This window comes from Ursus americanus, chromosome 21 (genome assembly GCF_024610735.1).
Source record: "Ursus americanus isolate L20-20 chromosome 21, mUrsAme1.1.p, whole genome shotgun sequence".
Classification (NCBI taxonomy): domain Eukaryota; kingdom Metazoa; phylum Chordata; class Mammalia; order Carnivora; family Ursidae; genus Ursus; species Ursus americanus.
In genome coordinates, this window is record NC_142147.1 from 45,790,980 (window position 1) to 45,810,796 (window position 19,817).

Here is a 19,817-nt window from a genome sequence, read left to right on the forward strand (position 1 = left end):
AAAAAAAAAAAGATTTATTTATTTAAGAGAGAAAGAGCATGTGCATGAGCCCAGGTGGGGGGAAGGGCAGAGGGAGAGACAATCCTCCAGCACACTCTGCTCTGAGGAAGGAGCCAACGCAAGTCTCAGCCCCAGAATCCCAGCACCCCAGGACCATGACCTGAGCCGAAACCAAGAGCTGGTCGCCCAACCAACTGAGCCATCTAGGCGCCCCTACAACCTTTGTTCTTTAGAACCTTAAGTCCTGGGCCGCCGGGCTGGCCCAATCAGCAGAGCATTGGACTCTTGATCTCAGGGTCATGAATCCAAGCTCCAAGCTGGGCATGGAGCCTACTTAAAAAAAAAAAATCTGAAGTCCTCCATATGACCCAGCAATTCCACTCCCAGATATATACCCAAGAGAAATAAGAACTATGTCAACACAAGAGCTTGTATACAAATGTTCATAAGCAGCATTTGTGCTGGCCAAAAAGTGAAAACAACCCAAATATCCATCAACTGATAGATGGAGAAACAAAATGGGGTGTGTAATGGAATATCATTTGGCGATAAAAAGAAATAAAAATAAAATACTGATATCTGATATAACATGGATGAATCTTAAAAACATCATGCTTAGTGAAAGAAGCCAGTCACAAATACCACAGATTGTATGATTTTATTTATATGAAATATCCTCAATAGGAAAATTCATAGAGACAAAAAGATTAGTGGCTTCCAGGGGATGGAGAGAGGAGATGGGGATGAGGAGCGACTGCTAATGGATATGGGATTTCTTGTCGGCATGACGAAAATGTTCTAAAATTGCAGTGACAGTTGTTATGCCATTCTGTGAATTACTAAAAACCACTGAATTATACACTTTATTTTTTTTTAAGATTTTTATTTATTTATTTGACAGAGAGAGAGACAGCCAGTGAGAGAGGGAACACAAGCAGGGGGAGTGGGAGAGGAAGAAGCAGGCTCATAGCGGAGGAGCCTGATGTGGGGCTCGATCCCATAACGCCGGGATCACGCCCTGAGCCGAAGGCAGATGCCCAACCGCCGTGCCACCCAGGCGCCCCCTGAATTATATACTTTAAATGAATGAATTGTATGCCATATGAACTCTATCTCAAGCTGTTACTTAAAAAGAAATCTAAAGGTCTCAAAAAGGATGGTGTCAGCCGGCTGGAGTTTAGGTACAGCTCTACTACCCCATTAGCCCATTAAGACCCACAGTCAGGCTGTAACACTGCAAAAATATGAACTTTTGCTTTAATTAAAACAAAACAAAACAACAAAAACTGATATCAAGGCCTTGGACCTCATTTGTGCTCTCTCCCTACCAGCTTGTTCAAATGATTTAAGAAGAAAGGTGTCCTAAGTAACTATGGAAATCATTCGTTGATACCACAAATATTTATTGAGCATCTATTATATGAAAGGTACTGTTCTATGCCTCAGCAATTTAACACCTCATCCCTGCCTACAAGATGCTCACAGTACATTCATCAGAGGGTCTCAAGAGACCATAGTAAGTGCTACAAAATGGGTAAGTGCTGGGCACCTCAGGAGCATAATCGCAGGTTGGTGTGTTAGTGTAGTAGATTACAGAAGTAAGGTACGAACCAAAGCCTGAAAGATAACTCAGGCTGATAGGAAAATAAAGAGGCATGACAGGAGTGGTGTAGGCAGACAGAATAAGTACAAAGGCCCAGACTCATAGAAAGCAGGGAATTTCAGGAATTAAAGTAGTTTGGTGTAGCTGGAGCATAACATGTAAGAATTGGGATGGAGGGCGGGACTGGGACAGAGGAAGCTGAAGAAAACTGAGGTCTTTTAAATTTGTAACAGGACAAAAAACTTGGAAGCCATGCTGAAGAGGTCAAAGTGCAGCCTGAGGGCAACAGTGATAAGGCCACTCCAGCTGCATTGTGGGCAGGGGGACTGGGAGGGGACCCAGAATTAATTAGGCTGGAGGCAAGGAAGGGAATCAGAGAGATGTTGCAGGGATCCGGCGTAGCAAATGATGGGGGCCTGAGTTAGCAGTGTGAGTTAGGTAGGAAAGGAGGGGACAGGTTAGAGATATGTAGGAGGTGGCACTGTCAAGACTGATAACTGACCAGATGGGGGAATGACAAAGGGAAGAGGTAGGGTGGTGGCAGGTTACTGGCACAGATCACTGTGGGCTACCAGCCCACATATATTAATATAATGATAACTATTATTATTTTTAAAGAACCAGGTTTGGAAGTAAGACAGTTCGGGACATGCTGCATATTCAAAAGCAGATACACAACAGACAGCAAAGATACACAACTCAAGAGAGATGGATTATGACTGAAGTCACAGAGAGTCTGGTGAGTACGCAGAGGAAGATAGGAGGGCACAGGACATGACAGGACTCTAGAGACCAATGGCATTTAGGGGACGAACAGATCAGAGGAGGTGGCAAAGAGAACTGAAAAGGAATGGCTAGACTGGTGGGGAGCCACCAGAGTGGGGGCCATGGCAGCAGTCTGAGTGAAGCAGTGGCCAGCAAGGGCAAGGGCTCTATGACATCACATAAAACGAAGGTAAGAAGAGTTTATCTTATTTGAGAATAACTTCACCTTTGGAGACCTTGGTCAGAGCAGTTTTGGTTGCACAACGTAGGAAGAAAATCAACTCTGTGATACTGAGGAGTGGATGGGAGATAAGCAAATGGGAGATACCGGTTAAAAACAACACTTTTAAGAAGTTTGTCTATACAAAGGAAACGGTGCTAGAGTGGAAGTCAGCAAGAGGAATAGGGTTCAAAAAAGAGATTTTTTTTTAAAGATTTATTTATTTGAGAGAGAGAGAGTACAGTGGGGAGGGGCAGAGAGAGGGAGAGAGAATCTCAGGCAAAGTTCAGAGTTCAATCCCATGATCCTGAGGTCGCGACCTGAGCTGAGACACAGAGTCAGATACCCAACTGACTGTGCCACCCAGGCGCCCGGAGGGATTTTTTTTTAAATGAGAAAGACCTAAATATATTTAAACATGGAAGCAGATGCAGGGAGTTTATAGTTTTATATTATGATCATGATCTTTCCCCTAAATGTTCCCCTTCCTTCTTATAGGAAACCTGGAGAAAAAAATCTTACAACAGGCGAGGTGCTAAGTATTTTAAGACAGAGCAGCCTCAGTGCAGATGTGACTAACCAACATGTTTGCAAACAGGGTGCCTCTCATGCCTCCACTGACATGTGTTCTCCTCAAGTCTTTATTTTATAATAAATAATAATATTTTTTATGATTTTCTCCATCATCTTTAAAACAGTCTATATTCTTCTAAAATGAGCCTTTCAAAACCCTAAGTATTTGCTAACTTATAAAGATCCAGTGGAGACATGCAAACAGTTTCCCTTTCCTCTCCTTCCCTTCTTGTGTGGGCAGCAGAGTCTCCACCCCTATTTCTGTGGGAGTGCTTACTTGCTACTGTTCTTAGAGAAGCTGTGGTTTCAGAAATGGAAAAGGGAAGAATCTGCCAAAGCAGCAAGTGCATAGGAAGTCCTCAACCTCGGGCTGACGGTCAGAAGGCTGTCCTGCCTGTCCACTGGGCAGTTACTCAAAGATATCATCCCCACTCTGCCTAAAAATTTCACCCCACTTTATTAAATTACTTTATATTCCACCCAATTTATTTAGCAAACGATCCTGAGAAGATTAGAGAGCTCTCAGCTATACATGAATTACTTGAATGGTCAGGCTGCTTTCCCCCACCACCTACCTTGGACCTACCACACTGAGCTGGGGCTCTGATGGGGGGGATTGGGAAGAGGACTCAAAAGCAAAGAAAATTTAGGCCTTACGTGAGAAACAGGGTGCGCCTCAGTCAGATACTATAGTGGAGCGCTGATGGAAGCATCCAAGTCCTACGTGGCTGAAATCTTGGAAAAGGGAGAAGAGTTCACATGAGAAGCATTCAGGAGTTGAACAGGTATCAAAGGTAGGCATCGTTGTTTTTTGGGGTTTTTTTTAAGATTTTATTTATTTATTTGACGGAAAGAGAGACAGCCAGCAAGAGAGGGAACACAGGCAGGGGGAGTGGGAGAGGAAGAAGCAGGCTCCCAGCGGAGGAACCCGATGTGGGGCTTGATCCAAGGACCCCGGGATCACGCCCTGAGCTGAAGGCAGACACTTAACGACTGAGCCACCCAGGCGCCCCAAAGGTAAGCATCGTTTTAAAAGTGGCCTCATGTTAATCCAATTCCAGGTAAGGTAGATCAAACTCTTTTTCTTTCTCTAGAATATTTCTAAAATCCAGGACCTAGGGGCGCCTGGGTGGCTCAGTTATCTGGGCACCTGCCTTTGGCTCAGGTCATGATCTCGGGGTCTTGAGATCAAGCCCTGTGTCGGGCTCTCCACTCATGGGGAGTCTGTTTCTCCCTCTCATTCTCCCTCTGTGTTCTCTAATAAAAAATAAAAGCTTTAAAAATAAATTAATTAAATTCGATAAAAAATAAAATAAAATCCAGGACCTAAGTGTATTGGTCAAGGTTCTCCAGAAAAACAGAACCAATAGGATGGATATATATCTAGATACAGAGATTAGATAGATAAATAGATAGATATAAAGAAAGAGATTTATCAGGAATTAGCTCACTTGATGAAAGAGGTTGACAAGTCCCAAGATCTTTAGGGTAAGTCAGCAAGCTAGAGACCAGGGGAGCCAATGGTATAGTTCTAGTCCAAAGACCAGCAGGCTCCAGACCCAGGAAGAGCCAATGTTTCAGTTCAAGTCTGAAGGCAGAAAGAAGCTGATGTTCCAGACAACCAGGAAGAATTCTTTCTTACTCAGAGGAGGGTCAACCTTTTCGTTCTATTCAGGCCATCAACTGACTGGATGAGGTCTACCCACATTAGGGAGGGCAATTTGCTTTACTCAGTCTACCAATATAAATGTTAATCTCATACAAAAACACCCAGAAATAATGTTTGACCAAATATCTGGGCACCCCATGGCCTAGTCAAGTTGACATGTAAAATTAACCATCACACTAAGCCAGTAATACAGTTCTGTCACATGGTTCATTCAACATTTACAAGGCCCTGTGCTATGAGATACACATAGCTAAATTAGATCCCTTCCTTCTAGTGGGAATGAGAATGATAACCCATTTATAATTCTAGTAATAGCATTAAGTACCATGAGGGGGTCTAAACGCTGAGATGTTCAGGGTAGGGCAAGACTATTTCTTCCACAGGGTTTCAGGGAAAGAGTGCAGCATTTCAGTAGGGAATTAAAGGATAACGGTAATGGCATAAAGGAGCAGGGCATTCCTAATGAAGAAGAGAAAGGCAAAGAATCAGGAAAACATGCTGAGTCATCTAGTTTAACTGTAGTTTAAAATATATGAGGAACAGGAAGCCTAGGCAACTCAGTTTGTTAAGCATCTGCCTTCAAGTCAGATCATGATCCTGGGGTCCTGGGATAGAGTCTTGTGTTGGGCTCCCTGCTCAGCAGGAAGTCTGCTTCTCCCTCTCCCCTGTTTGTGCTCTCTCGTACGTGCTCTCTTTCTCAAATAAATAAAGAAAATCTTTTAAAAGTTAAAATAAAGTATATGAGGAGAAACAAAAGCAATCTATATAATGGTAAGTGGTAAAGGGAACCCAGAGCTTCCCAATCTCCCCAACAGGACTTTCTAAGAACCTACAACTCTTGGCCTACAGCAGTTCTGAATTGTTTCAATTCAGCTTTTCAGTATTTCTGAGAAATAACTTCCCATTCTGCTAACTTCTCCCATCTCTTTGAGTTCCTCTCCTCCAGTCCTCGGTATGCCTAGTTACCTATTAGGCTACAGGTTTAAAAGGCTTTTGAGGGGGCCAGCAAGCAGGGGCCACCAGTGTGGTGGGGGAGTAGGGCCATGGAGAAGCTGTGGCGGGTCCTGAGCAGCCAGAACAACCCACTTCACGGGTCCTGGATGCCTCTGTCCCTTAGTGTCAACAGCAGGTTGAAGTGGTTGGTCATCTGCTTCATGTGCAGCACTTCCTTCTGTATCCTAATAATGCTACATTAGCCAGAGCGTGCTTTTTAATGGGACCCATGAAGCAACTGAAGAAAATGATTGAAACAACAAGATTGATTGCAACGATTATTATGCTTCTGTGTTTCATATTTACCTTGTGTGCTGCTCTTTGGTGGCACAAGAGGGGACTGGCCTTATTATTCTGCATATTGCAGTTTTTGTCAATGACCTGGAATAGTCTGTCATACAACCCACATGCAAGGGGAGGCTGTTTGCGTTCCGTCTTGTCGCTTCTGGTCCTCTAATGATCCTTATACAAAAATGTAAATTTTAGTATATGTACATTAAAATATGATATAAAAGGCTAAATAAATAAATAAATGGCTTTTGAGGGGGAATCAGCACCTAATCAATATTTACAACATATTTCATAAAACATATTTCAAGTCCAAAACAATGAATTTCAAATTCATAAAACAAATATCTACCATCACCCACTATGTATCATGCATTGTGATAAGTCCTGGGAATATAAAAATGAATAAAAATAATGTTTCCTGCCCTAAAGGAACCCACTGTTCACTTTGGAACAAAGACTCATCACAAGATGGAGAATGTCTTTGGAGACATCTTGAGAAAGGCCATGCAAAAGATATCTTCAAGGTCAGTCCTAACCTGGAAAGCAATTTCACCTGGTTTGTGACTACAGGAGAGAGGGTACCCACCCTACCTTCAAATCAGTGCCCGGTAGCTGCTAGCACCAGTCACAGCGGTGGAGCCAACGAATGCCCACCAAGTGCCGCCAAGTGTCAGGCATCGAGTTAGGCTTGGGTGATACAAAGAGGAGTGAGATATCTAAGAAGCATTTCTGAACCGCCTCCTGTTGACCAAGGCGCTATGGCAGGTACTAGAGACGTGGTCCCTCAAGATGGAAAGGAGCATCCTAGAGAAGCAGGATGCAGCAATCACCTAACTCACCTATCCTGTTCCCGGGGCTCCCTCGCGGGATTGCCCTGGGTTGTAGCTCATCTTCCTCCAACACACTGATTCCATTTTTTTTCCACTTTGATAGTCAAAGTGATCTCCAAACACAAATCTGATCATGTCAATGCTCTGCCTAAAATCTAGGTGTAGCTGTCCATCACCCTGAGGATAAAACCCAAACTTCTTTACCCAGCATGTCACGCTCTTCCTAATGTTCCCTGCTTATTTCTAACCACCGTCCCTCTGTACTCTCTGTTACAACATACTCAATCACTTGCAGTTCCCTGAATATAGGACCCCTCACACCACTGACTTTGCTCATGCTATTCCCTCTGCCTTGAAGGCTCCTTCCTCAATTTTTATTCCTCCTTTAGAATTTTGCTCTTGAAAAAAGAAAAAGGAAAAAAAGCCTTGTCTGACTGGTCTCAACAACTCCACCTAATCTCAGATGAATTATGAGACCCTCCTCTGTGCTCCTGTAATACCCCATCTGTCCCTCGGTCACAACACTTGTCATTCTGCTCTGTAACTGCCTGTTTATCTGACTCTCTTACGAGACCATGAGCTCCTTAAGGATCACTAAAACCTTTCGTTTTCATTCCCATTATATGCCTAATATAATGCTTAGTATCTAGGAGGCATTCAGGAGACTAAATACTTATTAAGAGATTGAATGAATGGGTGGATAAAAATATCAAGCATTTACTGGAATCTGTGTGTGAGGCACATGGAAGAACCTTCAATTTAATGAATATAATGTTGGTGATTTTTTCTTTTAAAAAAAAGATTATATTTATTTACTTGAGAGAGAGAGTGTGTGCAAGCAATCACGAGCAGGGGGAGAGGCAGAGGGAGAGAGAAAGGGAGAAGCAGACTCTCTCCTGAGCAGGGAGCCCAGCGTGGGGCTCCACGTGGGGTTCAATCCCAGGACCCTGGGATCATGACCTGAGCCTAGGGCAGACGCTTAACCAACTGAGCCACCCAGGGCCCCCTGTCAGTAGTTTTGGGCAGGTACTTAAAAAGTCAAACATAGATAGATACAGCTTTAAGTTGCTTTCAGAGGAGTGAGAGAAGTTAAATGTATACTCAGTCAGATAAAGAATAGGGTATAATGACAATGCAATCATGCTATTAAAGTTACCAAAAGGGCAACGGGAAGGCCATAGCCACCACCACATTGTTTAACAGAGCTATTCTTATAACCACCCTAGTTACACTGGCTAGGTAAGAACAAACATTATCTACTTAGTTCAGCCAAGACTGACTAATTTTTCAGCAGGAACTAACAACAGAAACAAGAAAAGAAAAAATACAAAAGAATTTTTTTTTCAAAGACAGACATTTTCAGCCAAGGACAGCCAGAGCCTAACCAGGGAATTCTTACTGGACACCACACACCGAGGTCTGAACTTCCTTGGACAACAGATCTACTTCCTCAGGCCCCTAACTGGCTCGCCAAAGATTTGGCCTTAGTTTTCACTCCCTTTCAGGAAAACTTGGCTTGCGCTGTGTGTAAACCGGCAGGTCCAGATGGTGGTGGAGGGGGGGGGAGGCTTCGTTCTCTTTCTGCCCTCTAGGCTCCTCTCCCGAACTTTAGCCTGGCATGAGCTCACTGGCAGCCGCCTCCCTTGCTCTACCTCTAATTTTGAGACCCTGAAATTTCTCCTGAAATTCTGCCTGAAACTCACCTTTCTCTTTTTTAAAAAACTTTTCTTGGGGGGGGCACCTGGATGGCTCAGTTGATTGTCTGACTCTTGGTCTCAGCTCAGGTCACCATCTCAGCCTACATTGTGCTCTGCGCTCAGCACGGAGCCTGCTTCTCTACCTCTGCCCTCCCCATTTGAGTTCCCTCTCTCTCTCTCTCTCTCTAAAATAAATAAATAAATCTTTTAAGAAATAATCCTGTTTGGAATATTTATCTGCCTTCTCCTGACCTTTGTCAAGGATGATTCTATCCTTTAGGGGTATTCAATTTGTTTCCTCTCCTTCCCCTGAACTTATGCTGCTTGGTCTCCTCTCGGATATTTTCCTGGAATGCCCCTCTGCCTTCCTCCTAACCCCTGTGCACATTTGTACAGTTCACTTGTTCAGGAAGCGTTCTCTGAGCAGCCTAGTCTACAGGGCAGCTCTCCTACCTCTGAACTCCAAAAGCTTCATGTCTGTTACACCTGAGGCCCTGTTACATTATATGCTGTCCCTATGAGGTTGTGACTTATATGTTTACCTGTCTCATTACCTCTGACCCCACCCAGACTATAACCTCTTTAAAGGCAAAGAATTGGGGATGCCTGGGTGGCTCAGTTGGTTAAGCGTCTGCCTCCAGCTCAGGTCATGATCCTGGGGTCCTGGGATCGAGTCCTGCATCGGGCTCCCTGCTCAGTGGGAAGCCTGCTTCTCCCTCTGTCTGCTGCTCCCCCTGTCTGTGCTGTCTCTCTCTCTGACAAATAAATAAATAAAATCTTTAAAAAAAAAAAAGGCAAAGAATTGCATTTTATATTCCCCCCATCCGCCAACTGCACCATGACTGAGGACAGTTACTGAGCACCTACAGTATGTGAGTTGCTGTTCTGGTGCTTTATATATGCTTTTCACTTGATCCTCACAATTTTCTCATAAATGAGAAAACTGAGGGTCAGAGAACATGAATAAAAGGCCAAGGCCACCCAACTAAAAAGTGGCACACCCATGAAGGGAATCCAAAGCCTTGTGGCTTCTAAGCCCAGCTGGCACCTCGAGTGGGGCAGGCGTGCCGGAACCACTCACTGCTGACCAAACCGTTCCCGGGGCCAGGCAGAGAGCCAAGGTACACAGCACCAGGCAGCAAAGCCACCGTGATACCCCCCTTCTCTGAAGCCCACATCTGGGTCTCCCTGGCTTCCTGGCACTAACCCTTCACCCTGTGCCAACTTAGACAGTAGCCCCACTCTGTTCCAGAGGTGGCTTATTGGAAGCCTTGATTAAACGCATAAGACGTCAGGAAGCAAGAAGTCAAGCTCCTCGGAACCAGAGTCAGAGAAGTGGTTCTTGAGGCCTGGCTGGCTGGGAGGGAGCCCCTCCCTATGGCCACCCAGTTTCAGCTCTTGTGTTTTCCTTTCGGGGCCTGTCAGGCAACTTTGGGATTAAAGGGACAAGACTTTTGCCAACAAGCCCTGTCTGAAAGAGACAGATCGGTAGAAGCCCTGACACCCTATACGCCCCAGGTTAGCAGGAGGACTCCTGTCCCTCCTGCCTCACCCGGACCCAGGGCCACATCTGCCACCTGCCCACACGGCAGCAGGCTTCTCCACTCTGGTGGTAACAGGTACCATTTACTGAGTGCCTACTATGGGCCAAGCACTATACCCAGTGCTTTAAGTGTTCATCTCAATGACTTCTTGTTAACATGCTGTGAATACAAGTCTAGTACACTGGTTAAGGACACAGGCTCCAGGGTCAAACTGCCCAAGTTCAGAATTGCAGCTCCATCACTTACACATTGCATGAACTTGATCCTGCTATTTACTTCTCTGTGCCTCGATTTCTTCATCTGAAAAATGGCAACTTCACTGGCACTGAATTCCTAGAGACGTATGAGGATTAACTGAATTAGTGTAAGGTGTTCAATGCATTTTACTACTATAATAACTACTGTGTAGGCATCACCTCCATTTGACAGGAGTGTAGCAACTGGGTATTAAGAGAGCTTAAGTCACTTGCCAAGGTCACGCAGTTAATGAAGAACAACGTGTGAACTTAAATCCAGGTCTGGTCTCCCTGACTCCAAAGGCACACAGACATCTCAGAAATCCCAGCACTTGACGCCGCTCTCATAGGGAGCAACCAGGCTAGTGAAAGAGCTACGAAAGGACCTGGGCTGGTGCTAAGCTCCCAGGGTCAACCTGGAGAAACAGAAATGTGCAGGGCCCAGAACCGACCCCAAGAATGTAGGGTCTGGAAAAATTTCACTCACCCAACCTCCAGTAATTTTATGCAAGTGACCAAAGGCAGTATTGAAGAGGAAAAGAAGTCACAAAAGGACATCATGAAGCCTTAGCAAAATGGTTTTTCCATAGAGAGGGGAAGTACTACCCGAGTTCACTTGGTGCCTCCCAAGGGTAGAAGGGATATGAGCTTAGTGTGAGAGCCTCAGAAGAAGTTTTGGCACCAGGCAGTCTGAGCATTTTTGTGCATCATTCTCTCTACCCCACCCTGAGCTACCGCCAACCTCCTGGTCTGAATGGAGTGAAGTAATTGTAGTTCCTTAAAGATAATTCTGCAGGGCCTCACACTGCCCTCCCTTCTCACTCCTGATGTTCTTCTTCTTCCTCTTTTTTTTTTTAAGATTTTATTTATTGATTTATTTATTTGAGAGAGAGAAAGAGAGAAAGGCTGGGTGGGGCAGAGGGAGAGGGAGAGAGAAAGTCTCAAGCAGTCTCCGGGCTGAACGTGGAGCCCAAAATGGGGTTCAATCTCATGACCCTGAGATCATGACCTGAGCCGAAACCAAGAGTGGGAAGCTTAACCAACTGGGCCACCTAGGTGTCCCTCATTGCTGAGTAGCTAACCAATCTTGCTTCCAGGGCCCCATGGAACAGACACTCATTGTTCATCTCTGGGAAAGCTTGAGGGCATGCTCTTAAGTCGTGAGGAGCTGAGAGACAAGGTAAGGGACAATCGGAGGTGCCATCCCCACCATGTTATCTACCATAACATTTCCGAAGGAGCCCAGTTTCCTATCTTCCGTGGTCACTGTGCTCCTGAGAAGGAGAGTCAAGACAGTACAGGGAGCTGGACTCCTGCCCCTCTCTCCTGCATCTGCCGTTCCAGCATCGACCACTCCTGTCCAGTTCTGAGAGCTCTCAAAGACTTCCTGGTGAGACAGTTGGGAACTGAGGGAATTGGGCCCAGAAAGCCTTGTCCAAGAAAAGACCAATTATTAACAACTCAGGACAGGGAGTGAATTTCATTTATCCTTGAAAATTTAGCTCCTGACAGTTGGTAGTAGGTGACAGTATCAGTGAAATTAAATTATTCTTAAAGGTTGGAATGCCTAAAGATTGGTTAGAAACAAGCCATAAACTTGATCTGTTTCCTGCTTGTCAACTTGTCTCCAATCGTCCCAGAACAACATAATACCTCTGTCACCAAAGCTCTCCAATCCTCTGGATCCTACTCACAAATCCAAGGGTGGCAATAGCTAAATAATCAACATCTCATTTCTGAGAACCAACCTCAATTGCTCAGGAAGGGCCGGTGTTTCATTCTCCACCTCTCCACAACCTCACAGATTACACACCCAAGAATAAAACAAGAATAAAATTCAGACCAGATTAAGGAAATTTCTAACATTTTTTTAATCAGCCCTCTGACAACACGTTACCAGTATGTTGCAAAAAAAACAGAAACAGAAAGAGCAAACCAGTTCCTGAATCACTTCCTCTGAGCATCAACCACCTTGACCCCACAGTCTGATCCACAGGCACACACCCAGGCCCTTGTAACACAGGCATGCACATTCCCAGCACTCACTCTAAACTAAATGGTAGCCACACACAAGCCATCAGGACACCACATGACTCATATAAGTGTACCGTGAGCCCCCAGACAACGTTAGGAATATAAGCCCATCACACTCCAGCACAGATGAATGCTGGGAACTAGAGCATGCACATGCATCCCCGTGGCCTGTGTGTTCTGTCCGGTTCTGTGGGGAAAGAGGACAACATGGAGTGGAGACACTGACGGCTATGAAAAGAATTTCCTGCTATTTGCTTCAGGGAACCACAGGCAGGAAAGAGCCAGGAAAGTTATCCAAATAATCATAGCCCACTCTGAAACTGAATGTGATGTCCGGGGAAGGTTATGGAGGAGATGGAAGAACAGGAAGGAAAGTCAAATCAAACCAAACCATGAGAATTCTGTGCAATGGCAGGGAACCCCCAACTAGGCCCTCCTTCCCCAGGGCCAAGGGGAGCTCCTGGCTCCAAAGACTTTCCTCACCACACCCACCGTGGACATCTTCAGGCCACTGAAATAAACACGGCGCTGTGCAAGAAGAGACACAAACAGAATTTCCAACCTGCTCTTTTGGGGAAAGGCAGGCATGTGAGACAGAAGCAGCATTCAGGGCTCTGCCACAGCTGCCCCTGCCTTCCTGCTATTAATCACAAAATCAGAACTTGAGGGCAAGAAGGAACATAAAAGATTATCCCAACCAAATTCAACTTCAGATAAGAAAACCAAGTCTAGCGTAGATGAGTGATTTTCTCAACACTTAGCTCACACACTACTAAGCACCAGCTCACCTCACTTCCAGCCCAGGGCTCTCCCACTCCTTCTGGATCTCCTGGAGGAGGCTGGTGTGGGAATATCCCCCAAAGTGAACTCTATAAAACTCCCTTGTCCTCACTCAAGGTAGGGGTATAATTGGATCAGCCCTCCAAACTCACTAGGGGATGAGAAGAGGATTGGCATTTTCTCCTGCTTATCTGCATTGCCTGACTTGGAGCCTTAGGGAGATTAACCCCCCATTTCAGAACAGCCCACTCTCATGGGTGACAGGGCCTCTGCCTGGCATCCCGGGCTGTGGCTCCACTGTCCCCACTGTCCCCACTGTCACAGGGTGGAGCAGCTAAGCTGCATGGAGAGCTCTACGTGCAGTGCCACAGCCCCCACAGAGCCCCGAGCCCCTCCCTTGTTCCCCTGCCCTCCCCGAGCCTCTGTTCCACCCAGGTGGCAAGTCACCCCGGGGGACAGGCAGAGAAGTGAAACCCACCATGAGGGGGAGAAGCAAATGAAGGGTGAAAGGAAAATGTGAATAAAGGACGCTGCCTCCAAATGCCTCCCTATCATAAATGTCAGCGTGATTTCATCCATTCTCGAGATGGAATGTGCCCCTCCAACAGCCCAGAGGAAGAAAGCAAGCATAGACCGCATTGTCGATTCACAGAGGGACGAGACCCAAACAGCGGGTGACTAAAGAAGCCAAGATTCCACTGCCTTCCAGAACCCAGACCTCCAGCCCCCACTCAGTAGTCTCAACTATCAGTGTTTGAGAAATTCTGCTCTCCGTTGGTGCAGGGTGAGACCCGTCGATCTCAATTTTTAACAAACATCCCTGATAATTCTGATACAGATGCTCGAGGACCATCTCAGAATCTCAAAGAAGTCCTACTTTCTCACTGCCCCGCCTGGCACCAAGTGGCTAAGAGCACAGGTGGTGAAGTCCCCAGACCTGGCCTCACTCTGGCTCTCGCACACGAGCTGCAGGGCGCTGGGCAGATGACTGCACTTGAGCCCCTGCATCTGTAAAATAGGGCTCATAAAAGTACCCACCACATGTGTTATTATGGGGAGCACATGAGGTGATCTAGTTATTTACTGTGTTTCACACTCTGCCAGGCAGGTAGTAAGCACACGGTACTTGCTGGGTACTAGCTGTTCTACTAGTTGTCAGTTGTACTATAATTAGTAAGCATACCACATTTGTTGGCTAGTACTATTTTATATTGCAATACGTACATATAAAACTAATTACTCCCAAGAAGTTGACAGGTCGAGTAACTTTTAAGCTATAGGGTTTCTAGAGCTAGCCACTTCACTATTAGCTTAATCCTAAATTACCTCTTCCCTGTGCCCTGCTAATCTCACCACTCTCTTCTGCCCCAGGACGCTGGACGCTGGGCTCTCAACGAAAGTTTAAATTTACATTGTGCGTTTATGTTTTATGAAGAATGTCAAGTGTTTTGTAGGGTGTGTTCTGATTGCCTACTCTTCTCTATTAACTTTCTCCAAAGCCCTTCCTTGCCTTCCCTCCTTTCTACCTCTCCCCTCATCGACCCACACCCCCCATTTTCCCAAAGGCTTAAAGGCAGTTAATATGTGACCCCCAGATGGAGAATATCTATCTGGCCGAAACCCTGAAAAATCCCTCTGATCAACAGACAAGGTTGATGGAGAATAGTGCTCAGGCCTTCGTACCTATGGCCTTGTGCTGAGGGGACCACGCAGAGCTGAGGGACAAGCTCTGGGCAAGCTTCTTCTCGGTCGCTGCCTCCACCCTTCCTGGCCCCCGCCTGGCCTCCTCCTAGAGCTTCTCCCCTCTGCCCATAATATTTCCACCTGGACAGTCCACAAGCATCTCATCCAAACATACCCAAAACTGTGGTTAGCGTCTCAGTCCCAAGCCAGCCTATCCCTCATCCTTATCTCAGGGCTAATGGCACCCGACCCACGCAAGAGCCCAAACTAGACTCCGCTCTGAGTCATCTTCAGCTTTCCCCACCTGCCATCACCCGCTCTGGTCACTCACCAGGGCCTGCCAGTTCATCAAATGGATCTCCTGCCCCTGCACTCCCAGCTCAGATCTCAGACTCCCAGGCAGACTCCCCGCAGCTGCAACAAACCAGCTGCCAGAGCACGTGTCCCGAAATACAATCTGACCAGGTCACTTCCCACTGAAAGCCTCTGGTAGTTCCCCACTCACAGGACTCCAAACTTCTTAGGCTGGTTGTCAAGACTTGCACAATTTGGGAGGGCCCTTCCCCTCCTACTGCAAAAGAGAGACCCAAAATAAGACCAGGCCAAAAATATCCACCACTCCACTCTAACCGAAGAGGCCAGCCACCCAGGGAACATGTCGCCTGTCACCCAGACATCAGCCAAATTTATTTTATCTGATGGTGGATCCTTGGGCCCTGAAGGGATGATATGGACTTTAAGGAGGAAGAGAGAAGGAAGGCATGGCCAGGGTGTTCAAGCCGCGGGGCCTGTGCTCTAATAGCCAAAGCTCCTCGTAGACCTTTAATCACTAGCACCAGGGCCCAGGTCCCCAGTCCCACAATTCTGCTTCTTCAGCTAAGAGGCCTAGAAGACTCTCCCAAGCACAACCGTGTGGGATTCCCATAATCTTCCCTTTTTTCTGGACATAACTCAGGACTCCCTACTGTACCCCACAAGCCTGCAGATTCCCAGATGACCTGGGAGGAACAGAACAGGAAGGCTGGAGCTTTGGCACCAGTTCAGACTGGAACTCCAAGGGCCAAACACTAGAGCCTTTGACTCTAGGGGGAAAAAAAGGCCCATTGTCTGGGTGGGTGGAACCAAACCATAACAGCAGCAAGAAAACCAGTTTCGTGCCCGGAGATGGGGACTTGGCCCTCAAATATCAGAGTGGAGGGGGGAAGGAAGAAAGGAACACATACCTTAAAAGAAAACAGAGGCAACTGCAACAGTTCTTACTCACTCCTGGGTTTTGTTTTCTGTTGTGTGTTTGTTTTCCCTCATATAGAGCTCTGCAGGGCCTCTTAGTCCCCCAGGGTCTAGGAGGACCAGGAAGAGGCGTGGCTCCCTGGAGTGTGGAGGAATCAAGATGAGATTTCGATGACTCCATTATGAGACTGTTAGTGGAAAAAGGAGCCACTCTATCATTTCCTTAATTGCTGGTGAAAGAAAAAAAAAACACAAAAAACAAAACAAAAAAACTCAGAGCTAGCTACACATCAACAAAGGAAAACACATGCCCTTCCTGCAAAATACTAGGCATGTATACAGGACAGGGGGACCCTGCCCACCCCAGTACTGCAAGAAACAGGAGGGAAAGAGCAGAAAAACCTGAGCCTTAAACAACAAATATTTCTATGTATGTATGTATGTATGTATGTATTTGAGAGAAAATGAGCTGGGGGAGGAGCAGAGGGAGAGGGATAACCAGACTCCAAGCTGAGTGCTGAGCCTGACTTGGGGCTTGATCCCACGACCCTGAGATCACTACTTGAGTTGAAATCAGGTGTCAGTTGCTCAACCAACTGAACCACCCAGATGCCCCTAAAGAATAAATGTTTCATGAGCACATTCTCCCCAGATACCACGTCCAAAGCTACTTGATACTATTCTGAGTTGCCCAAGTGTCTTGGTTCGCCCGTAACAGGTCTCTGACCTTACTCCTTGATGCCTAGAGATTTGTTCCTTTGGGTTTGATCCACTGAGGTGATGGGCCATTTAGACTGAAGGACAAAGTCTCATGCTTACCCTCAGGACAGAGTCTACTGCTTCTAGGCTTGGGGGCGGGGGAGGGAGCGATCTACTATTCTCCCTTCCTGCCCTTGCACCAGCTGTTCCTCCGCCTCTCACACCCTTCCTTCTCCTGCCCTTACCTCAGCAAACTCAAATGACATGCTCTCTCAGACACCTTGAAGGGGCTCCCACAGGCAGATGAACGCTTCCCTCTCTGTGCTCCCACAGCACATTGATTTTTTAGGGTTTCGGCCAGATGGATATTCTTTGTCTGGGGGTCACATATTACCTGCCTATAAGTCTTCTGGAAAATGGAGGCTATGGACTGATGAGGGTAGAGGTGGGAAGGAAGGAAGGCAAGCACGGGCTTTGGAGAAAGTTAACAGAGAAGAGCCGGCAATCAGAATACACCCTACAAACCAAGCAGCCCTCACTAATCCATTCCGTGCCCACGTGCTATGTACAGAGGTGAGTCGGTTCCCTGTGCAGTGAACGCTTTCCTCCCTTTTCGCCCTCTCCACCCACACAGCTCAGTGCTGGGTGCTCTGGTGTGGCCCCAAGCCCAGGAGGGGCTATTTATAACATCCTGGAGTAATGATAGTTAATGTTTTTACTTTTGAAAATTAAGGTAAAGTATAAAAAAGAAAATAACTATCACCCATACTCATTTTCCGCCTAATCTAAACTTAATCATTGTTTAACATTCAGACATATTTCTTCCAGTCTTTTTCCAGGTGGCAGGCTGTAACCTTCCAGAATGCAAAGACCAAATACTTTCTTTTTCCAGTTCTTACACTTCTGGGGGTCAGAAGTCCAAAATGGGTTTCAGTGGGATAAAATCCAGGTGTTGGCAGGCTGGTATTCCTTCTGGAGGTTCAGGAGGCAGATCTGCTTCTCCAACTGACCCCACTGCTGGGGGCTCCCAGGCCCTCTGCCTTCAAAGCCAGCGATGGCTGGTGGGCTCTTGCTCATCATCGCTGCGGTGCTCCAATCCTGGCTCTCCTGCTTCCCTCTCTCTCGTACAAGGACGCTGCGATGCAGTGGACCCACCTGGATAATCCAGTATACTCTTACCCTCTCAAGATCCTCAACTTCAGCACATCTGCAAAGTCCCTTCTGCCGAATTCAGTAACAGTTACAGGTTCCAGGGGTTAGGATTGGACCTTTGGGGGAGGGCATCCCTCTGTGTACCACAGGCACCTTTTCTAAACTCTACAACAGAAATTTGCTTTGCCTTCCTTCTCTTTCACTTTTCTTCTGACACACAGGCAAGAGCACAAGCTTTGAGGTGAAACACAGTAGCTCTGTCACTAACTGGCTGGATGACACTGGACCAGTCACTTCACCTCCCTGTGCCTCTTTTACTCTCATCTGTAGCACAAGGATGGCGCTCACTGCATTAGGAAAAGACAGGGACAGAGTAAGGTAAACTGGTGCCTGGAGTGCAAACAGCCCTCACTAACCATCCCTTCCGCCCTTTTCTTTGCCGCCCCCTTTTCTCTCCTTTCTCTCCCCTGTTACCGTTTCCTCCTTTGTCTTTCTCATTATTTAGCAAAGAAGGCCACACTACCCACACCGCTTGTGACTCTGAGCCAGTGCTTTTAGGTATCTTGATAGCTACTCAAGGCAGCCACTGTATTTATATGGAAAGTCTAGGTTTTTTGAAGTCCTTTTATGTTCACATAAAACTTCCATAGAATTCCACGTAACTTACACGTGCCAGTTCCAATTCTGCCCTGTGAATCTATACATTCATTTCTTTATTTCATCCTTCTGCAGTCCTTCTCTTTACTCCTAAATAACAATAGTGCAGAGACAGGAGCGGTACCCAGCCATAGCAGAGAATTCTCTCAGCAGGATGAATGTTGTTTGCAAAGACGTCCCCTAAAGCCCACTTCTGGGCTCAGCTTCCAGCAACACCACTGAGCTCTAGGACACATTATGGGCCCCCAGGGAAAATAATTGTGACAGAAGCCACACACCCTCTGGGGATCCCGCCATTGGATTATGACACTTTCCAAAATGTTGGTCATGAGTTACTGTGACCCAATCCTTCTACTCCTGGAAATTAACCTCCCCTATCATTTTCATCTCCAGCTGGCCTGCCAGAACCCTGGCTAAAAAGTGCATCCCCACCCAGGTGACCAGGGCGGCATCTCTGGCTCTTGCCATAATTTTAAGAGCTCACACCCACCCAGCACTCACTATGGGTCCGGCACCAACTTATGGACTGTTATGTAGCTACGGTCTTCACCAAAAAATCCCACGAATGTTATCATTCCTGTTTTAACAGATTAAAAAAACTGAGACAGAGAAGTTAAGTAATTTACCCGAATAAATATTAATAATTAAATCTGGGAGGTGACTATCTTAAGATTTCGGAGGTCTCCTGAATGAAATCTACCTTTCATAATGATTTTTGCTCCCTGACCCGATTTGCAGGATTTGATGGTCAGCATTCTGTTTCCTGTCTTGCCTTTCCCTGATGCACCTGTTCCCTCACACCACACTCACAATTGCACATCCCTCATAAAAGTTTGCTTTTATGAACCTCAGTCTCTTTTGGGAAGAAATGGGGTGAGGTTCCTGGTCCCCATGAAAAGTCATTCTTACTGAATTGTCAACTATTTGCACAGCCATTCTCTGGCCACAAAAGAGGTGCACTAGGGAGAGAAGATGTAATGAGCTAGCAGGAGGTTGGCAGAGTTCTTGGAATGGTCATAAAGGGGAGGAGATTCCAAATGCAGAAACAGTCATAAAACACACCCAGAGCTTGTGGCCTTTGTACAATGGCAGCCCCACCTGTCTCTTTCCATGCCTGTTGGCATCTGACTTCCTTCTCAGTCTGCCCCTCCTAGGCTTGTC

The 19,817-nt window shown here is 46.4% G+C and overlaps 1 long non-coding RNA gene across 1 annotated transcript in view; it reads right to left on the reverse strand.

Moving 5' to 3' along the window:
- The window catches only part of LOC123781076 (uncharacterized), a 52,002-nt gene that overhangs the window by 9,793 nt on the left and 22,392 nt on the right, over positions 1 to 19,817 (reverse strand). Inside the window, exons 3-6 of the long non-coding RNA XR_006776604.2 lie at positions 15,250 to 16,378; positions 10,432 to 10,518; positions 6,130 to 6,285; positions 3,819 to 3,896 (exon numbers count right to left, since the gene is read on the reverse strand). This is a non-coding gene — a long non-coding RNA (uncharacterized LOC123781076). The remainder of the gene's footprint in view (positions 1 to 3,818; positions 3,897 to 6,129; positions 6,286 to 10,431; positions 10,519 to 15,249; positions 16,379 to 19,817) is intronic.